General features: G+C 37.9%; 1 protein-coding gene across 1 annotated transcript in view; it reads right to left on the reverse strand.

Annotated features, from left to right (window-relative positions):
* Positions 1–11934, reverse strand: part of HCN1 (hyperpolarization activated cyclic nucleotide gated potassium channel 1) — a gene marked incomplete at its 3' end in the record, with an annotated part of 302392 nt that overhangs the window by 212252 nt on the left and 78206 nt on the right. The gene's annotated exons all lie outside the window — the stretch shown is intronic.

Raw genomic sequence — 11934 nt, forward strand, 5'->3', positions numbered from 1 at the left:
ACAATTATTTCAACTATAAAAGGTTCATATTGGGGAGAAAGGAAAATGTGGCATCAAAGTTCGGTTAAGAGAGTGGTTCTTAAATTCTAGGATATACATTTAATTTCTTCCGCAATAATTTCTGTACATTATATTTAGGATTCAGCTTTCCTGATTAATTAGGAGAGCAAATATAAGTTAAAGCATCTTCCCATAAAAGGACTCTGTCTCTCCTGGGAGTTAGTGTATTCAATTTTAAATTCTGCACTATTTTAGTCTCTGGCACATTTATACACCTATCTCTATTTTTTTATTGTTACTCAAATAAAACACTTAGAATAGTTTTCAGGGGTTCATATCAATAGATCAAACTATTGCCTCTGAGGGCATATTGTTGAATTTGTTATAGAGAACAAAAAATAACATTTAAATGGGTAATCTGAAGTACCTAATAGTCAACATTAAATTAATAAGCCCTAATGAATAATATATCTAAAAATACAACATCACTAAATCAGGACCTTCACTAAATGAGGATTTTTTAGGGATCAGATACCTAAGAAAAGATTACCAATTATTTTTGGTACAAAAAACGTTTTCCAACAAAATTCATGACACCAATTTCAAATTTTCATTTTTCCTTAAGGGGGTGATTCAGTTTAATTAGAACTTCATACTCCTAACTCTTCTGGCATTGTCTCCCAGTCGGCAATAGAAGGACTGGGATCCAATTTTTTTCCATCTGTAGAAACTGGGGTAAGCCACACAGATTTCCTTGAAACAGAACACTCCAGAGGGATTAGATGACAATCACGATGCATATCCTCAGGGTATAGCACAACTCACTTGGAAAAAGGAGTGTACCTTCTCAAACTGCCTGTGTCCTGATACCACCATCACAAACAGAACATATGAAACCATCTGCATATGTTTGTATCTGAGTTGCAGAACAGCCCGATCTTAGGTATAACCAATCCATCTGCGAATATACAGATAGGGTCTGTACTAGTATGCATGTGGGATAACAGATCAGCATCCAGTCCATAGAACAAGTTATTTTCCTATGCATGTTCTCAGCACTAGGCCCCTGAAGGCACAGAGACCTTCATCTTGGCAGACCCTCCGCACAGGACTTCTCTGGAAACAGCCAATTTTCTTGTTTTAATAAAGATAACATACTGTACTTTTGAACCTCTCCAGGCTATAAAATTCTAAATCTGGGGTAGATTCTAACTAATAGAAGTGCTTTGTTTGTTTTGTTTTCTTTTAAATCTAGAATCTCTTTTTCCATGTTACTTTGCTGAAAAGTTCACCCCATGAAATAAATTAGACAAATTTCCTGCCATATTAAGTAAAACACTATATTGCGAATGTGGTCCCAATTTTTTTAAAGTATTGAAAATATTCAAGGGTTTAGGATTGGAAAAGAATATTAATGAGAATGAAGAATCATTAAGTGTAGACATAAATGACTGAAGCTATTTCGCCAGTGAGACTGATCATGGCACAGCAACAGGAGTTGTTTTTTTGACTGTTGATATTAGCATAACCTGTAATTTTTCCATAGGAGCCACAAATATCTTTAAGAATAAAAATAAACAATAGAGGATTTCAATAGCTATTGATTTTCAGTTATCCACGTATTCTTCTGTTTACATAGTCCAATGGCTTTAATAAATATTATTTTATTAAAACATATGTTCTGAAACAAAATTATGGATTTTGCTTATGAAATTTTCCTGGAATCAACATTTTTTTAAAATATGTTTTTATTGATTTCAGAGAGAGGGAGGGAGAGGGAGTGACAGATAGAAACATCAATGATGAGAGAGAATCATTGATTGTGGACACTTAACCCACCGAGCCACACTAGCCAGGCTCGAAATTTTTTTCTTGAATTGTTTTTATTTGTGTGTACTTCACTCAATACATATGAATGCACGTAAAGAAATGTAGTTAGTTTTAATATAACTATAAAAATCCAAGTAATCAATTATTTGAATGCTTTATGTACTTACATAAACATAGTCATAAATATGCCAGGTAGTGTCTACTTCCATGTAAATAAAAGAGAAAGACTACTGAAGATTTAGATTCTCCAGATACATTTCCTAAGGCATTGATAAAAAATTCTGGTGACTTCTTTTTTAAAAATTTCATGGATTGAAAATGGTAAGAAAATAAATATGCCTTAATATACCCTAATGTTTTAATTTTAAAATTTGCTTGATACAATCACTAAGTATTTCATTTTCAGAATGGAAAAAAACAGTTTTCCCTTCAAATCCTTTGGATCACCAAACAAAAATGTTTTAAAATATGTTCTATACTTTTCTTTATTTTCAGAATAATGACATGACTTTGTTAGTCCTTACACACACATACACACACACACACACACACAAAACACATTGGACCCTGTGTGCTGCATTCATATTAGCAAACTACAAGTTTAACTTGCTCATGGCATCCTTACTTGCCCCTGACGGTGAACCATATTTAGCAAGACAGCAAAGCTGGTCAATCTCTGTAACACCTGGGCAGTGTTCCAATGGGGATACCCACATCTTTAAAAGACAGACAAGGAACCTCATTTAACCTTGCGACTGCCAACACTAAGATGCAGAGGAGCAAAGGAAATGTGTTCTTGGCTTTCTAAATGGCTACAAGAGGATAGCATTTTTAAATTATTATTATTCACTAATTTTCCCTAAATTAAGGGCATCCCTGTTTTCTCTGGGTCTGGGCCAAACACTTTGGGAGGCATATTAGCACTTACAGCCTGTTTAGGGGACTCTAAAAGTATCCAGTGTCAATTTATGAAATGGTTGCCCTTCGTGAGAAGAAGCGCTCCTATGCCTCTCTCCCCACATTCCCGGGTCCCGGGACTCAGAGGGGAAAGGGTTCTCTCCATTCTTTGATGAGGATGCACTTCTTTGCTTTCAGGGGCTCACAGTGTGTCACAGTATCATGATGCAATGACTCCGCTATTATAAATTCAGAGAAAGCCTGCTCCTGGCTCTCTCGCTTTGAGATGAAAGAAGAGGCATCCCTTTTGCTGAATTAGTCACAGATAATGAGAATTTTAGTGAAGCCAGCCCACTGAGGCATTCCTGACTTCTGTTACTGAACACAAGGAGCCTTACAAAGTAGTCTCAGCTCTAAATATTGCCCATGGTGCTTAACTTTTCTGGATCCTAGTTTTCTCAACTGACAAATAAAACCATTAGACTGAGTGACTGCTAAGGAGAATTTTAGCTGTAGTATTGCCTGACTTTCAGGTGATTAAACCTCATCATTAGCAATGACACAAGAAGAGAAGAAGGGGGAGAGAGAGAAGGAAAAAGAAAGGGATGGAGTGAGGGATGGAGAGAGGGAGGATGGGTGGGAGGAAAGAAAGAAGGAAGGAATAGATGCATAAAACATAGACACATGTTCCACACATAGATTGTTTATTTCTCTAAACTACCACTCTAGTACAGCATCCAGCTCTTTACCCCAACTGCATTCTCCTTATACTAGTCAGACTCATCATCGCCCTCACCTCCAAATAACCTCCCCCTGCCATCTGCTCTTCTTTGAATCATGGTGAAAGGACTGATGCCCATCAGTGTGGGTACAGAGAGTGGAATTCAGTGGGCATGAGGAGAAAAGTTACCTGACAATTCTGGCCCACAGACTGTCTGAGTCCGAACATATATGAGTAGTCAGGAATCAGAGCTCAGAGCAGAAGTGGGGGGTGAAAATATATGCGATGTCTCAGTCAGGGCAAGCTATGGGTGTGGAATGAGTTCACCCAGGGAGAGAAGTGCAAATGATCCAACAGGTAAAACAGGGGGGAAAGGGTGATTTTCTTTTCAACTAGCAGAGGCCAACAGACACTGAAATGCAGATGGATCCAAAGCTAAAAGCCAGAAGCCTTCTGACAGCCGAGCTGCCAGGACCAGTGGTGCACAAGGGGACATTCAACCCTGGCGTCTGCTTACTTCGCTCTGCTTCTGAGATGGGGGCTCCAAGGATACTCAAAGGGATACCTAAGCTGAGAAGTGGATGCTCAAACACCCTGTAATCTTGTTAAAGAAGATATGTTTCTTAATTATTCCATGATTAAATACCAACAAATCATTATAAAGTTCTCAAAGATATGTTTAAAGTAAAACTTAGTGAAATGAGCATAGACTTTGAAATCCTTTAGTCCAACATCTCATTCTGGCTCTATCACTTCATAAGATACATGACTTAAGTTTTTATCTACCTTTGTATGAAACAAGTAATAACCAAACAGCCAAAAGGCATTGTGTGCCCCAGTGTTTCCTGGATGATAGCGGTGTCTGCCTCACTGAGGTTACTGAGAATTAAGTAAGGCTTCACATGAGCAGGGACTTGGTCACAGCAGATGACCAAAATGTTAGTCATTCCATGGCTGTGCCTCAGTAATCACACAGAACGGCCATGCCTGGCACATGGACATCAACCTACAAATCACTCCCTTAACCTGACTCCCCCCATTCAACAGGAAGTCAGCTGAGCCAACGGAGTAAACAGTTTATGGACACAGTCACACACATGTCAACGGTTCAGGTGGAGACAGGCATGCAACACGTGAGCGGCAAACAGCAAACTCCAGCTGCTGCCCTTTCAGGACAGGAAATAACACCAGGCAGCTGGGGGAAGGTGTGAGCTCTCCTTGCCCAGCTGCCACTTAGGGACAGTCTTGAAACAATGGCCCTATGTGGGGTTGAGGCTGTCGAAGTCTCACAAAGCTATGTGCACAGCTCTGTTCCTTTCCACGGAAGAAAGCCTGACATCTGCATTAGAATCACATAGGAAAGGGAAATCTGCTGTCTAGAGAAACGAAGTCAGAATAGCTCTGGAACTCATGCATCTGCCAAATGAATTAGAAGGGTGTAGCAAGATGAGAAAAAGCTAGAAAAAGGAATAGGTGCTTAATATTTATTTCATTGCAAAAGGTATTTTTATCTGCTGGGCTGCTAATTAGTTATCTATTTATCTTAAAAGAGAAAGTTACTTCCTAGAGAATTCAGATGAAAACTACTGAGGTTCCATTAAAAAAATAAAAATAGACAATCACTATCATTTGGAGGTTAGAACAGTTTGAAGTTCCTCCAGGATCTTGGAAGATCAGAGTCAGTGCTTTGCTTTTTATCTGTTGGGGAAAAGGTTTTGTGATGGTTTAGAGACTCTGCTGATAGTTGCCATGGGGTAACTGGCTGTGTCATCAGTTAAGTGGTCTCAGTAGGCAGCTTACACAGTGTTATGGTCTCTTTTTTTCACCTTTTTATTTTCTGTGCTATTTCACGTAAACAAAAGTGAGACTGAATTCAATGCAGAGCTGAGCATGGAACTTTCCTTTCTCTCATAAAGGGCATACAGAGAAGTGAGATGATAAGAAATGATAATTCGATCATGACTATTTGCCCAGATCTGCTCACAACTCATCACCAAATGGCTGCAGGTGGCTTCAGGACAAAGACAAAAAGCATCATCAAGCTGGCAACACTAGCTACCATAATTCCTCTAAATGTGTAGCTATGTCATTTTATAAAAAGGATAGATTAAATAAATATATTGATTTGCTCTATAAAAATGGTTACAGTTTTAAACACAATTTCCTACTGCGTACTTTCTCCCTCTTCCTCCATCCCCACCCTGCTTGGTCTCTCTCCTTCTCTTTCTCCATGTCATTGGAAAAACCAACAGAGAGATGAGTCCTGAGCAAAATAATTTGATTAATTGAATCAAAAATGTTTTTCCTCTCTCCAGAAATCACATACACCCTAGACCAAATATATCTAATTAAAATCCTGCTGTTTCCAGTATTTAATAACTAATGTAGAGTCATTGGAATTCTCATATATGATGAAATAGTAGTTATAAAGAAGTTCTTTTCCATGTTAAATTGCACTAGGAATGAACCACCCATTAGGGGATCTCCCCAGAAATCTACATGCCAGTTCACCTGGAAAGAGAGGTCTTAACAACATGTTACTTTAAAGCTACCAGACTGGAAAGAGTTGGAAGGGACAGAAATGCACTTTCTTGGCAATTCCTGGACTGAGAACAGGCAAATTCATGGAGATATTGAACAAACGCCCTGCTGTCAAGAGCTTTGCAATCCATTTAAGGAAAAAGGCACACACCACCCGAGATGAAGGTCAAGCCAGCATTCCAGTCAGTGAGTATTATTAGGGACTCAGAAAAGAGAGCTCTGTGGCTTAGAGCAGCTAGGAAACACTTCCTGAGAAAATGGCATTTAAAACCCAAATTTTTGCCTGTGACACAAGAACACTGGGCAGCAGGATGGGAAGAATCTAAAAAGTGAAGCTGAAGGACTTTACTTCTCCCTGTGGTTAGGTAAATAAAACAAAGGCACAGGACATGGGTATGGGACTGAACTTTTTCCAGATTTCTGTTTTTCTACTCTCTAGCCAACTGTCAGGAAAAAAAAATACTAATTTTTTTAAATAAGTTAAATAGAGAGTAGGGAAATTTCACATGTATTAGTCCGTTTGGGGTGGAGGGCAGGCATGTCTGGCCTTTCTCATATATCTCTATGTCACTGGATTTGTCTTATTGAGTAGATTTTTTTTCTTCTACAGTTTGGATCAAAACAATCTAATGAAGTTTCTTGCCTCACTATAGGCAGGCAATCTCAAAGGAAATGGTCCATGGAGCTCAAATGCTGGAACTCAATCATAAATCCAGCAAGCAGCTCATCTGAGAACTCTGGGTAGCCAGCCAGGAAGGCAGGGTTGCTGTGGATTCTGTCCTTGACCTCCAGGCCTGTGTTCTCACTTGGACACCAGGAGCTGGGATGACAGCCGAAATCAGCTTGCTCTCTCCTGATCCCTTTCCAATGCTACAATCCCAGGAAACAGGATTGTCATTTGTGTTACAAACACACATAAGTTAAAAATAAACCAGATCTGAGTGAAGGCCTAAAACGTGTTCCTGTGAATCAAGCATGTATGTCATCTTCTGCCACGTGGATTTCAGTACATTGATTTGGGTGGCTGAGAACCCTTTAAAAAATAACAGTAGAATTCCTGTTATTTTATAGTTAGAATACCTCGGGATTCTAACCACCGCCTAAAGTTTTCGTTTGTTTAAAATGGCAAAAATAAAAGAACCTTTTCAGGTCCTGACAATGCATTATTGATCTTTTCCAAACAGAAAGTGAGAAAGAATGGAATGTGAGTCCTAATTGGTTGAACGGTCTCTTTCCAACTCAGATGCTAGGTTGTAGCCCCCGGCATCTCAATATATAACTGTACTTGAAGATAAAGTCTTTTAAAACATAATCAGGTTAAAATGAACTCTGTGAGTAAGCCCTAATCCAATATGATCTGTGTCCTTATAAAAAGAGGAAATTCGTACACAGACACACCAGGAATGTACACACACCAAGGAAGGGTCCTGTGAGGATGTATCTCAACTTTTATTGGTCAATATGAGTGGCATGATGTTTGCTACATCATCCTTTTAGAATTTGAAGAAGCCACATGATCTATAACAGTGATGGCGAACCTTTTGAGCTTGGCGTGTCAGCATTTTGAAAAACCCTAACTTAACTCTGGTGCCGTGTCACATATAGAAATTTTTTGATATTTGCAACCATAGTAAAACAAAGACTTATATTTTTGATATTTATTTTATATATTTAAATGCCATTTAACAAAGAAAAATCAACCAAAAAAATGAGTTCGCGTGTCACCTCTGACACGCGTGTCATAGGTTTGCTCATAAAATGTTATGCACTGATAGGTGATAACTCAAATGCATATTGTCATAGTGTCCAACTTACTTTGCATTCATTTCCAGCTTTAATATTGCCCAAATAAATTTCCCAACCAATTCGTTTTTGTTTTCAGACATCCCTTCAAGTATAAACTTTAGGATTTATGTGGATCATAGCTATTCTAATGGCTAGAATAATTGCCAATTTCTTTCCAGCATTTTTCTGAATAAAGCATGTTAAAAATCATAAAATGTTATGCACTGATAAATATGAATATGACAATTAGGCTTGGAAAGGCTATTAAATCATCTAACTCCTTACAGATGAATTCTTAAAGATGAATACTGGATGAAAGTAGTTGACCACACATCTTCCAGGTAGCTTTTATGATTTAAAAAATATTCCATCCTCTCTCTATAGAATGATTAAAAAGGACTCTAAGTATAGCATTAAAGGATTGCATTTGTTATGAGAGCAAAACAGGTATATGGCGCTCTGCAGGCAATTTATAGCTGAAAGCTTTGCCCACAAAACCTCTCCTGCCAGCAGAACCATTAACGTGGTAATCAATTGTGGAGAGCCATGCCCAAAGGAACCGCAAAAAGCCAAATGAAACCTCGCCAGTTACTGAAAACAACGCCAATTTGGAATTCAAAACAGGACTAGCTGAATGACAGACTTTTCCTATTAGTTACTGCTTAAAGCTACAATGTCAAGCATTTCTAAAGAAAATAAATGGTTCTTGGTTTTCTCTTTGATCAGTGCAATAAAATATTGTTTGCTATTGAATAGATTTTTCTTCATTTTCCAAAATCACTTTTGGACTGTTCCTATACATTCAAAAGAGAGTGAATCATTAAGATTGCTATTTTGATAATAAGAATAAACCACTTAATGTCATCATGTCTGGATAATTCCAGGTAAAAGCATGTTGAGAGTGGCCAATGTCATCTCTCTATGACACTGCGAATAAGATAGAGTAATTACTTAGGGAACAAATGACAACTGTGCTGAAACATTAGGATCGGATCTATGCACAGTTTTAAAAATAATCAATAAAGAAAATCTTATATAGTTAATTTTTCTTAAAGAATGAGGTTGTCTTTTAATACAGCTTTTTTGGTAAAAACCTTATTGTAACTGAAGTTTCAGTAAACATTCCAGTGTTTCTTTATTTAAAATGTGTTTTTATTGATTTCTACAATTATAATGTAAACATCCCAGTGTTTCTTTATTTAAAATGTGTTTTTATTGATTTTTAGAGAGAGGTAGGGGAAGGGAAAGAGAGCTAGAAACATCGATGAGAAACATCTATCCAGATGCCTCCTGTACACCACCCCCCCGCACCAGCCCCAATCCCACTGGCCGGGCACAACATGTGTTTCTTTGATGTCAATTACTTTTGTGCTACTATTTTGTATCAATAGTGTGTACTCAACAGCCAATTACAATAACAAGACGGAGGCCAAATTTGTGCTGCTCCACCCCAATACCACACACGCCTTGTGATCATTTTCCATCATACACCTAACCTTTCTCAGAGGGCTATTATATTCCAGGCCCCTGTCAATGCTAAACATTGATGATGAAGAAACAGGTCCCTGACTACTCAGAGTATTCAGTGCAGTGTGTTCTTTGGTCCTCGTTTTCTGCAAAAGATGTAATTTTTAGACTCTTAAAGCACATATTTTGAAGCTATTTTTCTCCTTTATATCAATTTTTCTTTGAAAACAATCCCATTCTTGGAAACCAAGCTCTGCCAGTTCTACCAGGACTGAAAAACGTGTGTCAGAGGCAGCCTCTAATTCAATACACCGTGATGCAGCTTAACCACTACAGAAAGAGCAGGAACCTGAATGCCAGCTATTTTTCTAACATGCATGCCGGTGTCTTTCATAACATAGGTATGTTATATATTTTCTATTGTCTAAAGTTTTACATATGTCTCCTTTTTCCCCAATTGAAATCCCGCCCCCCAGCCATTCCTACCCTGGGGTAAGGCCCCACCGCCCCAGTGTCTGTGTCCGTTGGTTATGCTAATATGCATGCGTACAAGCCCGTTGGTTGCTCTCTAATCCCCTCACCTCCCCTGCCATTGGCCTCTGGATCTATTTTTGTTCATCAAATTATGTTGATCATTATATCCCACATATAAGTGGGATCATGTGATATTTATCTTTCTCTGACTGGCTTATTTTGCTTAGCATAATGCTCTCCAGTTCCATCCATGCTGTGGCAAATGGTAAAAGTTCCTTCTTTCTGTTTATTTGATGATGATAGCCATTCTGACAGGTGTGAGATGGTACCTCATTATTGTTTTGATGTGCATCTCTCGGATAATTAGTGACTTTGAGCATGTCTCAGCTTTCTCTATGTTCTCTTTCAAAAAGTGTCTATTTAGGCCCTTTGCCCATTTTTTGATTGAATCATTTATCTTCCTTTTGTTAAGTTGTAAGAGTTCTCTGTAAATTTTGGATATTAAACGCTTATTTGAAATAGCTTTGGCAAATATGTTCTCCCATGCAGTGGGCTTTCTTGTTGTTTTGTTGCTGGTTTCTTTTGCTATGCAGAAGCTATTTATTTTGATGTAGTCCCATTTGTTTATTTTCTCCTTAGTCTCCATTGCCCTAGGAGCTGTATTGGTGAAGATATTGCTTCAGCATATGTCTGCTGTTTTGCTGCCTATGGAGTCGTGTAGGATTTTTATGGTTTCCCTTTACTTCATCTTTTCCAATTTGGATGCCTTTTATTTCTTCTTCTTGTCTGATCTCTATGGCTAGCACTTCCAGTACTATATCGAACAGGAGTGGTTAAAGTGGGCATTCCTCTCTTGTTCCCATTCTTAGGGGAAATGAGTTTAATTTTTGCCCATTGAGTGTGATGTTGGCTGTAGGTTTGTCATATAAGGCTTTTATTATGTTGAGGTATGATCCCTCTATTCCCACTTTGCTGAGAGTTTTTATCAAGAAAGGGTGTTGGATTTTGTCAAATGCTTTTTCTGCATCAATTGATATGATTATGTGATTTTTGTCTCTCAATTTGTTTATGTGATGTATCACATTTATTGATTTGTGGATATTGTACCATCCTTGCTCCCTGGAATAAATCCCACTTGGTCATGGTGTATGATCTTTCTAATGTAATGCTGGATCCAATTTGCTGGAATTTTGTTGAGAATTTTAGCATCTATGCTCATCTAGGTATTATATTTTAATCACAATTACATTAGGTTTTTATTTCTCTGTTTTCATCATTTTGCCATCTCAGATAATTTAGATTAATGATTAGTTGAATGTTCCCTTCATTTTTATGTTTCTGAACATATATGAGTCAACATAAAGAAAAAAGCAAAGCAAGTATATGTAATGATTAAAGCATTTTTACTTTTTACTAATTGATTTAATTTATTAACAGTTATCAAGTCCTCATAGCAGCTAATGCAAAACAAAAATTTAATTTTGAATGGGAACCACTTAGCCACTTAAAATTTTACCAAAATAATTGTTCACAAAATTACTGAAAAGAATTCAAAATTCAAATGGAGTGATTTAGGGTATATAATCTATATAGAGAATCAAAGGAATGATAAATATAATTTTACAATCAACCCAACTGCCAATATATTTCTAGGGGGTTTAAAGAAACTTCCCTCCCTCCCTCCCTTCCTCCCTCCCTTCCTTCCTTCCTTCCTTCCTTCCTTCCTTCCTTCCTTCCTTCCTTCCTTCCTTCTTCTTCATAAGAACAGAAGGAGGAAGACTTGCTCCCATTTTACAGATGTGGTTGATTACCCAGAGAAAATAAGTAAGGTGGTTCAAAGGTGGGGTGGCCAGTGAGTGCCAGGGCCAAGACTCCAGCACAGACATTCTGGGGGCAAGGGCACACCATTAAGTATTCTGCTAGTAATGACATTATTCAATTTTCCAGTCAGGAACACTAAAGAAAGTGTGTTTTTGACACACTAAAAAGGTCCTATCAATAAATGGTGGCACTGTAAGAAATTAGGGGGCCAGTCACATAGGTGACAAAACATCTATTAACTACTGTTCTGTGTCTGCTGATAAATGATCCTTCAAAATGTATGAATAATACAGGGACAGAAATTGCATGTCATATGGTCAAGGAGCTAAATATATCAAACTTTTAAAAAATGATACAATTGAGCCTGGCTGGTGTGGCTCAGTTGGTTGAGCATCATC

The sequence above is a fragment of the Myotis brandtii genome, unplaced genomic scaffold (assembly GCF_000412655.1).
Source record: "Myotis brandtii unplaced genomic scaffold, ASM41265v1 scaffold328, whole genome shotgun sequence".
Taxonomy (NCBI): domain Eukaryota; kingdom Metazoa; phylum Chordata; class Mammalia; order Chiroptera; family Vespertilionidae; genus Myotis; species Myotis brandtii.